The sequence below is a fragment of the Schistocerca serialis genome, chromosome 10 (genome assembly GCF_023864345.2).
Source record: "Schistocerca serialis cubense isolate TAMUIC-IGC-003099 chromosome 10, iqSchSeri2.2, whole genome shotgun sequence".
Taxonomy (NCBI): Eukaryota; Metazoa; Arthropoda; class Insecta; order Orthoptera; family Acrididae; genus Schistocerca; species Schistocerca serialis.
Window position 1 is genome coordinate 209465033 of NC_064647.1, and position 13364 is coordinate 209478396.

Genomic DNA, 13364 nt, shown 5'->3' on the forward strand with positions numbered 1-13364 from the left:
AACGCCACCTGAGAGGAATGCTCATAAAAAATGACTTGCAGCTGTTGTCATCACGGCGCGACCGCCGCTGTGAGGGAAGCTAGTCGCATGCGGCAGGGTCGCGGTGTACGAACACTTGAGATTCACTCGCCCTGTCTCGCCGGGTCCTTCGGGAAAATGTGCCACCGCGCTCTAGGTCCCCGTACATTGGCGCAGCGCCCGTAGGTCGGTCGGCTTTCTGGCCGCGTACGCCGGGAGGTCAGTGTAACCGAGGTCACCCTGTCAGCTGTCAACAACTTCTGAAACAGCGCTAAATTTCTTTACGGTTGGGTCCGTAACAGTGATGTTAAGAACAGGTGAGGAAACTATTGGTGGGACTTGGCGGAACTGCCCCCTTATACACAGGCGGAGCAATGCTGGAACTCTGGTCTCACATTCGCGAGAACAGTGGTTCAAATCCTAGCCCCACTATCCCTGTTAGGTTTTCCATGGTTTCTCCAAATCGCTTACGGCAATAGCGAGAGTGGTTACTTTGAAAGGGCACGGCCAGTTTTCTCCGACTTCCTTCGCCAACCCCGTCTTATACCCCGTATGTCATGACCTTATATCAAGGGGCGTTAGCCGCGCGGTCTAAGGCACTGCAGTCATGGACTGTACGGCTGGTCCCGGCGGAGGTTCGAGTCCTCCCTCGGGCATGGATGTGTGTGTTTGTCCTTAGGATAATTTAGATTAAGTAGTGTGTAAGCTTAGGGACTGATGACCTTAGCAGTTGAGTCCCATAAGATTTCACACACATTTGAACATTTTTCAAGGGGCGTTAACACAACTCTCCCTTCCCTCTTCTCCTAAATCTACATACATTCCCTGCTAGCTAATGCTATCAGTTTGACAGAGGGTACTTTTTATAGTGATACATTTTAAAGTTTCGAAGCAAGAGTTTAGAAAAATAAAGTTGAAACTTCCTGGCAGATTAAAACTGTGTGCCGGACCGAGACTCCAATTCAGGACCTTTACCTTTCGCGGGAAAGTGCTCTACCATCTGAGCTACCCGAACAGGACTCAAGACGCGTCCTCACAGCTTTACTTCCGCCTGTACCTCGTCTCCTACCTTCCAAACTTCACAGAAGCTCTCCTACAAACCTTGCAGAGTTAACACTACTGGAAGAAAAGGTATTGCGGAGGCATGGCTTTTCCACAGCCTGGGGAATGAGAAGTGTAGAGGGTAGTTGTTCGTCTCAAAGGAGCTCATCCAATTGGTCCAAACTCGCCCTCCTTGCCCCACCCTTAGGGGGTGGGAGGGGGTTAGCTTTGAAATCTTAAACACGAACCCAAATTTTTATTGCGGATTCGAAACCTCCAGGAAAAAATACGTAACTTTTGTATTTAACATTTATTTCGTAGCGTGATAGATGGCGCTGTAGTTACCAAAAATCCAGAACAACTTAGGTTTCAATCTTTTTACAGTCCAGTTTTTAGTTTTCTAGGTATTTCCGAAAAATGACAATATCTCTAGATATACACATCAGATTAGGATCCTAGTAGGTTAAAAACGCTATTATTCTAAAATCTGTAATAAGAAATCAGTTTCTTTTACGGGAAAAAATCTGATTCTCCAGAAATAATACATTACTTTGCTTACACTATTGGTGTAATTTCTTTCACGGTTCGCCGCATGGGATAGCGTGCGGTCTAGGACGTCTTCTCACGGTTCGCGCGTCTGCCCCCGTCGGAGGTTCGAGTCCTCCCTCGGGCATGGGTGCGTGTGTGTTAGAGTAAGTTAGCTTAAGTTACATCAAGTAGTGCGTAAGCCTAGGTACCGATGACCTCAGCAGTTTGGTCGCATAGTCCTTACCACAAGTTTACAATTTTCTTCTTTCACGGTTCCTAGGTAATGTTAAAAGTAGTTTTTATGTCAGCCATAGAGAAACCAATGAATTTCTCCAATTGCCATCCATTTCAGTGACATCTGTGGACTAAATTAGACCAATATGCGGACAATACAATGTATTACGTTCTGGAAAATCAAATTTTTTGCTATAAAAATCGGTTCCTCATTAAATATTTTTGACTAGCTGCCTTTGTAACCTAGTAGGATCGTAGTCTGACGTGTACTTCTTGCGATATTATCATTTTTCAACGGCTTTTAACCTGTTTGGATTTTTGTTCATTACACTGCCATCCTTCAGTCAACAAAAAACAATATTCAATACAAAAGTTACGTATTTTTTCCGGCTGTACCGGATCCGGAATAAAAAAAATGGGTTTCTATGAAAGATTTCAAAGCTGACCCCCTCCCTCTACCTGGAGGTGGGGCAGGAGGGTCGAGCTTGGTGATACTGAATGTCCCACCTCTAGACGAACAACTAAGGTTTCCGTCTTTTTACAGTCCAATTTTTAGTTTTCGAGATATTTCCAAAAACGATTTTAAATGCCTCAATCTGTAGCGGATAAAAACACCAGACCCCCAGCAGCTGGTTCCCAATGTAACGGCGTCCGGGGCAACGAAAATGATTTAAAATATTTAATATAATTTTTGGCCGAATTTTAAAATTTAAAATGCTGTCATCTATATCATTACGGGCTCTAATTTTACGTTAAAAGCTGAACACAACGAGTGAAGTATTAAAGATAGAAACTGTCTTGAGGCAGCAAAGCTCACAGAACTCAAATAACCCGGACCGTTCAGCCAGTATTTGACAACTAGAGCACTCAGTGGCTTGCAACAAACATCACATGTACTTTCCACTCATTTTGGAACTTTTTCTCGCTAACACCCCCCCCCCTCCCCCCACACACAGACCAAAACATGAAGGAAAAGAAATTTAAATGTCGTCTGTTTATTCAGTAAAACATCTGCAATAGGTACAACATTTTAATTTACTACTTCTTTAGTAATAACTCTATTCGCAGCACATTTTTCAGACAATATTCACATACATGTACCGGCAAAATTTAATAATTGTGTGACACACAGTTCAGGAAATATAACACTGTAAACATGAAATGCCCAAAAAATAGAGTTTTGCGTCGTAAAAGTTTTACATGCTTAACTCATTAACATGCTTAACTCATTAACTCATTTCTAAAGTAGTCAGCTGTCTCAAGCTATTTTACACATGACAGTTCGAGTCTTTAATGAATATTCATCACAAGCGACTTCTAATCATATTGCTTCCCTTTGAAGTATCTTCTCGATTGGGCGACTGGTTTCGCGTTTTTCTATGACAAAGGCCACAGTTCGTAGTAATTGACCGAAAATCATCGTTTAAAATGGAAATATGTGTCGTTCCCCAACGAAGAGCTTCAGGCACTCTGCTGTTTTAAATCTATATAAATGATTTGGGAGGCAAATATGAGCAGCTTTCCTGCATTTTTTGCGGATGATGCCGTCATTTACCGTCAAGCAATCAGAAGATACAAAACCACTAGCAAAATAATTTACACAACGTATCTGTATGGTGGGAAAAGTGACAATTTTCTCCGAATAATGAAAAGTTTGAGGTCATCCACACGAGCGCCAAAAGGAATCCGCTACATTTCGGTCCCGGGGTAAATTACACAGGTCTAAAAATGATTTAGGGATTGCGATACGAACAACTTAAATTAAAACGATCACATACAAAATGTTGTGGGGAAGACTAGCCAATGACTCCGTTTTGTTGGTAGAATGCTTAGAAGATGCAGCGTGCATACTAAAGAGACTGCCTACATCACGTTTTTCGTCCTCTTACGGAGCACTGATGCGCTGTATGGGGTCCACAACACATGGGATTCACGAAGTTCATCGAAAAAGTTCTGGGAAGGGCATTACGTTTTGGATTATCGCGAAATAGGAGAGAGAGAGTGACGGATATGATACACGAGTTAGTGTGGCAGTCATTATAACAAAGGCGTATTTTGTTGCGGCGAGAATTCTTCACGAAATTTCAATCATCAATTTTGTCCTCCGAATGCGAAAATGTTTGTTGACACCAACCTATGTAGGGCGAGATTATAATCGTAATTTAATAAGGGAACTCTGAGCTCTCACGGAAAGATTTAAGTATTTATTTAACCTGAGCGCTGTTCGAGAGTGGAATGATAGAGAAATAGCCTGATGACGAGTGGATGAACCTTCTGCCAGGCACTATAGGTACTGTTTGCAGTGTACTCATGTAGATGTAGATGAATGAATCAGGAGTGGTGGGTTCTGTTAAGCCTTGGCACTGACGTTATCAGAATATTAGTTTGGTGGCACTGTACCTGAGACTGTGGACTGAGATTATATCCCACCTTCTCTGGACGAAGTGTGTGGAACACACTTGCTGGGATCCTAGCTGGAGATGTGCGAGAGGCGAGAGCTGTCTGCTGCTACCTGTTGCGGACTGCTAGAAGCGACTGAAGCCTCAGCGCCTACTGGGCTGTTGACGCCTTCGCTACGGGCGCGTCCTTCAGACTTCCTCGGTCAGCTCGCGGTCTCGCTGCGCGAGCGTCCCGAATAACTTGACGCACACCCTGTTATCGCTCACAATACACCTGCTGTACCTGCCACGCTCTGGTTTCCCCCGGAATGTGCACGGAAACCCGAACCCTTGAGCTCACATTTACGCATACGGTGTTGCTGGTGTTGTTGTTGTTGATGTGGTGTTCAGTGGTTTGATGCAGCTCTCCATAACAGGCATCCTGTGCAAACCTCTCATCTCTTTATAAGTTGTGCAGTGAACAATCATCTACTATTTTAGCCTCCCATTCCACAATTGCCTCCATTACCAAATTGACGATTGTTTCATGACTCTTTCTTGCGGTCTTTCCAAGGCGTTTGATTGTGTAGATCATGATACTCTCTTAGAAAAAGTCAATTTTTATGGAACTAATGGCTTTACACATACCTAGTTTCAATCATACTTAACAAACGAATAGAAAACGTTGCGCTGCATAATTCAGACGATGTCGGAAAGGTAGAAAATTTTAGTGACTGGTAAAAAAAAAAAAAAGAAATGAAATCATAAAGGGAGGCCCCCCACAGGGTTGAGTTTTGAGTCCACTTCTATTCCTTGTGTACGTGAATGACCTTCCAGTTAACATTCATCAAGTAAAATTGGAAGTTTTTGCAGATGATACTAGTGTTATAATAAATCGCATTAGACAGAAAGCAGCAGAAGAGTTGGTAAATGATACTTGCTAAATAATTGTGAAGTGGTTCTCTGAAAATCAACTCTCCTAAATTTAAAAAAAAAAAAAAAAAAACATACTACATTCAGTTCTGTGCTACGAACGGGGTGATAGCAATAACTGATGTAGCACATCAGCACGAGTGAGTGAATAGGGTAGAAAGCTCCAAATTTTTTGGGTCCATATTAATGAGAGAGAACATGGACTGGAAGAATTCTATTACTGAACTTATCGAACAATTAAATTCAGGTACTTTTGGCCACGGTACCTCTTCAAGGAGCTAGGCATTTTAACTATGCCGCCACAAAACATTTATTCGCTAGTGAAATTCATCATAAATAAACCATCACAATTCGAGAAGAAAGTGGCTTACATACTTTCAACACTAGAGGGAAAAATAACCTTCGTTACCCATTGTTAAGGCTTTCAGTGACTCAGAAAGGAGGGCAATATGCAGCAACAAAAGTTTTTGATCATTTGCCCAATAACATAAAATACCTAACACGTAGCGAAACGAGATTTAAATCTGATTTCTCATAGACAACTCCTATTCCATTAATGAATTTCTACTTAAAAACTGTAGTGAGTAAAAAAAAGAAAAAGAAAGAAATTTATTTGTAGTTGCATCAGTAGGACTGAAAATAATAATATGTTATAAATGTAAATGTCGTGTGACTAGGGCCTCCTGTCGAGTAGACCGTTCACCGGGTGCAAGTCTTTCGATGTGACGCCACTTCGGCGACTTGCAGTGGATGGGGATGAAATTATGATGATAAGGACAACACAACACCCAGTCCCTCAGGGGATAAAATCTCCGATCCAGCCGTGAATCGATCTCGGGCCCTTACGTTTGACATTCTGTCACGCTGAGCACACAGCTACCGGGGCGGACAACCACTCAGGTACAGGGGACGGACAATAATGTGTTTATTAATGTTGACACTAACTATGTAAAAATATCCTGTAAACTGACTCATTCACATCATAAAAGAATCTTTGAAACGACCTGTGGAACATGTAATTAACTAACTAAGGTCAGGAAGTGTCCTATCGACAGATACTTTCCTTTCTGTAAAAGTTTTTCTCCTCAGTTCGATTCAGTATTTCTTCATTAGTTACTCAGTTTACTCATCTAATCTTCAGCATTCTTCTATAACACTATATTTTGATAGCTTCTATTCTCATCTGGCTTCAACTGTTTATTCTCCACATTTGACTTCCATATAAGGCTACAATCCATGCAAATACATTCAGAAAGGACTTCCTAACACATTACACCGTCCAGTCGCATTAATGTGATCGCCGGTGAAATACCTGAATAACCAGCTTTAGCAGCATGGACGGAGCCAGAAGTGCGGAAGAGAGTCAGTGAAATTATGGAAGGTACCGACAGGGATGTGGAACTCTGCTGACTCCAGTATCATGATCAACTACGGTAGGTTTCTCGTTTGAGGATCCACAGCGTGAACACCCACACCCAGATCTAGGCGGTCCCACAGATCCTCGACTGGGTTCGAATCCAGGGATGGACAGGAGAGTACGGCAGACTCATCCTGCTGCACTTCAAACCACGTACGTACACTGCGAGCTGTACGACACGCTGCATTATCCTGCTGGTAGATGCCATCGTACCGAGGAAAAACAAACTGCATGTGCACGTGGACATGGTCCCCATGGAGAAATGCATACATGTGTTGTCCCATTGTGTCTTATATAATGAAAAGATCGCTCTGAGATTCCCACGAAAACATTTCCCAGACCATAGCGCTTCCTCCTTCGGCCTGAACCCTTCCGACTAGAGATGGGCAAACTGAAACACGTAACTGTTTCGAAACAAATGAAACAGTACAATGTAATGTTTCGATACGCTGTTTCGAATCAGTGAAACAATTTGTGTTTTGTAAAAACACATTTTATCATCTTGAATGCCTGCTGTATAAGACTGTCCATATAAACACAAATGAGGTGCGAGAGCCCTAATCATGTCGCAGAAAGTATGAAACTATCACTTAGGCGTCTTGGCAGTTTCGTATTTCCTGCAGCAAATGCGCTGCTTTCGCGTCGTGTGACTTTCATACTTTTCAACTGCCTGAGGACAGCCATAGCTGAAGACAGAAGAACCACCACGAATGGAACTGGAGGTGGTAGCAAACTGCAGAAACAACGGATATGCTACTGGGATTCTAACATTCGTCTAGTATGGGTAATATACCCATCCTGCTAATTTCCATGCACACAAAGGCAATCATTGTGGATAATAAGCACAGTGACTATAGACTCAAAAATAACGCCAAATAATTCGAATAAATAACAAAATATAACAGAAAAAATTTTTGTCTTTCAAGGTGTTTCGAACCGTTACTATAAATTCACCATGCTTTCCAGCCGTTCCCGTTCACCGTTACACTATCAGTGATATGTCAAACATATAGCTTGCAATTGTACCTACATCAAATTTATGTATATGTCTAATAACTGTCACTGTACGCCTTTTTTTTATTCAAAATGTTGTAGGCTTACTTGCGTTTCTTAATATGATTACTGTACATCAACAGAGAAGCGTATGTTGCAAAAAAGTGTAATTTAACTGAAATATTTTCACATATTTATTATTTTGAATTTGAATAGTATGCGTTGTTTTATTGTTTGGTTAGTGTTTATAAAGCAGATGTTATGCCATTTCGGAATAGGACAGTCAGCTAGAAACGAAGCTTTATTTTCGGATATCTTAAGCTTCATGTTGTTGCTTGTCAAAATGATTTCGACACTCTTGAAAGTGTTTCACGAAGTGGTATGTTGTGTTTCAGTACCTGCGCCGAGCCCGAATCTCGTCCGACACAGAGCGGAATGAAACATCACTGTTTCGATACAATTAGTCCGTTCCAATCACAGGTGGACTGAAACAGCCTTATTTTGAAACAACGATACAGTTTCTGTGTCTGGCTCGAGATCGAATCCGGTCCGGTTGTCCGAGACAGGGCCAGAATGAAACACCACTGTTTCGAAACAGTGAACCACAGCCGTTCCGAAACACTGAAACAGTTCCACGTATCGATGCACTGTATCGAAACATAGAAACAGTGGCCAAGTCTACTTCCGACGGTTGTTCCCTGGTGTCTTTCTTTTTTCTTCTTTTCCTCCTTCTTCAGGCATTTCACGCAGTACACACCACAGCCATCTGTCGCACAGAACATAAAACGCGATGCATATGAACGGACCACCTGTCCATACTGAGCAGACGTTAATTTGCGGTACTGGATTGCAGATTCCAGTATTTACCGCCGACGAACGGCAGTCAACCTGGATGTATGAACCAAGCGCCTGCTCTGCAACATTTGCCCAGACGCAGCAACGTTCGCTGAACGGCCGTTGAGGAGAGACTGTTGATAGCCCGTTGGTTCATTTGGGCGGTCAGTTGTTTGACTATTGCACGTCTGGTCACCCGTACACACCACCGCAGCCATCGTTCACTCCATTCATATGCGGCCCGTGGTGCATCCCAGCTGCCTCTTGCATAGCTCTGTTTTAGATTAAATTAGATTAGATTAATACTAGTTCCATGGATCATGAATACGATATTTCGTAATGATGTGGAACGAGTCGAATTTTCCAATACATGACATAATTAGGTTAATTTAACAACATACTTAAGTTAATATAACAACTTTATTTTTTGTGTTTTTTTTAATATTTTTTTTTTCTTTTTTTTTTTCTTAATTTATATCTAAAAATTCCTCTATGGAGTAGAAGGAGTTGTCATTCAGAAATTCTTTTAATTTCTTCTTAAATACTTGTTGGTTATCTGTCAGACTTTTGATACTATTTGGTAAGTGACCAAAGACTTTAGTGCCAGTATAATTCACCCCTTTCTGTGCCAAAGTTAGATTTAATCTTGAATAGTGAAGATCGTCCTTTCTCCTAGTATTGTAGTTATGCACACTGCTATTACTTTTGAATTGGGTTTGGTTGTTAATAACAAATTTCATAAGAGAGTATATATACTGAGAAGCTACTGTGAATATCCCTAGATCCTTAAATAAATGTCTACAGGATGATCTTGGGTGGACTCCAGCTATTATTCTGATTACACACTTTTGTGCAATAAATACTTTATTCCTCAGTGATGAATTACCCCAAAATATGATGCCATATGAAAGCAATGAGTGAACTAAGATGTTTATCACCAAAATTTGCAATGACCCTTATTGCATAAGTAGTTGAACTCAAACGTTTCAGCAGATCATCAATGTGTTTCTTCCAATTTAATCTCTCATCAATGGACATACCTAAAAATTTGGAATATTCTACGTTAGCTATATGCTTCTGATTAAGGTCTATATTTATTAATGGCGTCATACCATTCACTGTACGGAACTGTATGTACTGTGTCTTATCAAAATTCAGTGAGAGTCCGTTTACAAGGAACCACTTAGTAATTTTCTGAAAGACAGTATTGACAATTTCATCAGTTAATTCTTGTTTCTCAGGTGTGATTACTATACTTGTATCATCAGCGAAGAGAACTAACTTTGCCTCTTCATGAATATAGAATGGCAAGTCATTAATATATAATAACAACAACAAAGGACCCAAGACCGACCCTTGTGGAACCCCATTCTTGATAGTTCCCCAGTTTGAGGAATGTGCTGATCTTTGCATGTTACGAGAACTACTTATTTCAACTTTCTGCACTCTTCCAGTTAGGTACGAATTAAACCATTTGTGCACTGTCCCACTCATGCCACAATACTTGAGCTTGTCTAGCAGAATTTCATGATTCACACAGTTAAAAGCCTTTGAGAGATCACAAAAAATCCCAATGGGTGGTGTTCGGTTATTCAGATCATTCAAAATTTGACTGGTGAAAGCATATATGGCATTTTCTGTTGAAAAACCTTTCTGGAAACCAAACTGACATTTTGTTAGTACTTCATTTTTACAGATATGTGAAGCTACTCTTGAATACATTACTTTCTCAAAAATTTTGGATAAAGCTGTTAGAAGGGAGATTGGACGGTAATTGTTGATATCAGATCTATCCCCCTTTTTATGCAAAGGTATAACAATAGCATATTTCAGTCTATCAGGGAAAATGCCCTGTTCCAGAGAGCTATTACACAGGTGGTTGAGAATCTTACTTATCTGTTGAGAACAAGCTTTTAGTGTTTTTCCATGCGCTCTATACTTTAACCACGCCGGCACGGGAACAGTTTACAATCTTGAATAAAATGTTCTCGGGCTTCCAACCGCGTCAATTGGTTAAAACTACACGAGCTTTCGGCCAAGCACTCCTTGGCCATTGTCAAGTGTTATGACTGCCAGTGGGCTGTTGGTGCGCCCCCATATACGCTAGCTGCCGGCTGTGACGTCACTGGTGCCCGTGACATTGCCATATATGGGCATGTTTTGAGTCGGCGTTCGATGTGCCCTCTTCAACCGCGCGATCGCTGGATCCCATGCAGCGCTGAGCTGTAAGCCACCGTCTCTATTCAGGGTGTTTGTGGTAATTTTTATTTTAATAGCTTCCTGTATTAAACTGTCCCAGAAGCCGTTAGTGCGAGCCACGACAGAGGTATCGTCAAATTTTATGTGGCGACCGTTTTGTAACGCATGCTCAGCTAACGCAGATTTCTCTAGATAGCGTAGGCGATAATACCTCTCATGTTCTTTCCTGCATTATTCCACAGTGCGCACTGTTTGTCCGATGAACTTCTGGCCACACTCACAAGGTATTTCGTAAACTCCAGGTGTTCTGAGACCTACAGCGTCTTTAACTGGTCTCAGTAATTGATGGTTTTTCGTTTGGGGCCTGAAGATCGATTTGATCTTGTGTCTTTTCAACAGGCGGCTTATCTTGCCCGACACAGAGCCACAGAATGGCAGCAAAGCAAGTTTCTTTTCCTGCTCTTCGTCGCTGGTCTTATTCTGATATTTCCGAGAAATCACTTCTTTCACTTGATGGGTGCTGCAGCCGGCAGCTAGCGTATATAAGGGCGCACCAACAGCCCACTGGCAGTCATACCACTTGACAATGACCAAGGAGTGCTTGGCCGAAAGCTCGTGTAGTTTTAAGCAATTGACGCGGTTGGAAACCCGAGAACATGTTACTCAATGTTATCGCTGCGAGACTCTGCATTCATACAGTTTACAATCTTAGTCGTTTCGGAAATGTCCGAAAGAACAGGTACCATCGGTGACCGTGCAGTTCTCTAGAATGAAATGATAATTAAATCAAGACCTTAATCTGTCGACAGGCGTTGATACACATCAATGGAGACACGTGAAAATGTGTGCCCCGACCGGGACTCGAACACGGGACCTCCTGCTTACATGGCAGGAATCAGCATGGGTTTCGAAAAGGACGATCGTGTGAAACCCAGCTAGCGCTATTCGTCCACGAGACTCAGAGGGCCATAGACACGGGTTCCCAGGCAGATGCCGTGTTTCTTGACTTCCGCAAGGTGCTCGATACAGTTCCCCACAGACGTTTAATGAACAAAGTAAGAGCGTTTGGACTATCAGACTAATTGTGTGATTGGATTGAAGAGTTCCTAGATAACAGAACGCGGCATGTCATTCTCAATGGGGAGACGTCTTACGAAGTAAGAGTGATTTCAGGTGTGCCGCAGGGGAGTGTAGTGGGACCGTTGTTATTCACAATATACATAAATGACCTTGTGGATAACATCGGAAGTTCACTGAGGCTTTTTGCGGATGATGCTGTAGTATATCGACAGGTTGTAACAATGGAAAATTGTACTGAAATGCAGGAGGATCTGCAACGAATTGACGCATGGTGCAGAGAATGGCAACAGAATCTCAATGTAGACAAGTGTAATGTGCTGCGAATAAATAGAAAGAAAGATCCTTTATCATTTAGCTACAATATAGCAGGTCAGCAACTGGAAGCAGTTAATTCCATAAATGATCTGGGAGTAGGCATTAGTAGTGATTTAAAATGGAATGACTATATAAAATTAATCGTCGGTAAAGCAGATGCCAGACTGAGATTCATTGGAGGAATCCTAAGGAAATGCAGCCCGAAAACAAGGGAAGTAGGTTACAGTACACTTGTTCGTCCACTGCTTGAATACTGCTCACCGGTGTGGGATCCGTACCAGATAGGGTTGATAGAAGAGATAGAGAAGATCCAACGGAGAACAGCGCGCTTCGTTACAGAATCATTTAGTAATCGCGAAAGCGTTACGGAGATGGTAGATAAACTCCAGTGGAAGACTCTGCAGGAGAGACGCTCAGTAGGTCGGTACGGGCTTTTGTTGGAGATTCGAGAACATACCTTCACCAAGGATATCTCGAGAAGAGACCATTAGGATAAAATCAGAGAGATTAGAGCCCACACAGAGGCATACCGACAATCTTCCTTTCCATGAACAATACGAGACTGGAATAGAAGGTAGTACCGACAGATGTACTCAATGTACCCTCCGCCACACGCCGTCGGGTGACTTGCGGAGTATGGATGTAGATGTAGACATTTTTGTTTCGAATGATCATTTCCGTCATATCCCTGAATATTGATCATAACTTCTGAGACACCCAGTATACAGTAGCCATCGAAATATACACCGTACGGCGGCAGTTTAATCATGTAGTATCTATAGTGTGATTGACGCCGGATTGGTGCTTCATGGTGTAACGCTTTGCATTTCCACCTGTGTGTGTGTGTACGACGCATCACCCCTCACACTGTGACGAGACAGGCGATACACCAGTTGGTAGCGGCGTGGTCTTCTAGTGCTTCTAAGCTGCGCACGGAAGATTGCTGGCTGTCCATATCTCAGCAGTGACGCCGCTGTTTCCTCGGCGCGAGACGATGCCGGCAGGCGTTGAGCTGCGTGTGCGTCTCGCATTACCCTACGCAGGAGGTACGCGCCGGCTCAGCACCGCTCACGCACTTCCTGCGGGAGAGAAGCTCCCAGCTTCTCGCAGCACAGCCACGCGTGTACCACAGTCTAACATAGACAGTCACGACACTCCTAACTACATTTTTAGTGTTTCCCACCTCAATTGGGAAAAACGGAACTCTTTAAAGGATCACTTCGTCTGCCTCTCTGTATGTCTATCTTTCTATCCCTTTTCTCAGGAACGGGTAGACGCTTCAATTGAAATTTATGTCACATATTCAGGTCCACGGTCACTTGGCGATGTAGAAAAGTAAATCTCCTAAGACAGCGCAGTCAAAACATACGACCATTTCTGTCACATATTTTGAC

General features: G+C 42.4%; 1 protein-coding gene across 2 annotated transcripts in view; it reads right to left on the reverse strand.

Annotated features, from left to right (window-relative positions):
* The window catches only part of LOC126424993 (uncharacterized), a 40928-nt gene extending 36564 nt beyond the window's left edge, over positions 1-4364 (reverse strand). Inside the window, exon 1 of one of the 2 annotated variants that reach the window (XM_050087892.1) lies at positions 4252-4364. The gene's annotated coding sequence lies outside the window, so the exon portion shown is untranslated. Of the gene's footprint in view, positions 1-4221 lie in introns of both variants that reach the window. The other variant, XM_050087891.1, reaches the window with a different exon arrangement.
* Positions 4365-13364: the final 9000 nt, after the last annotated feature.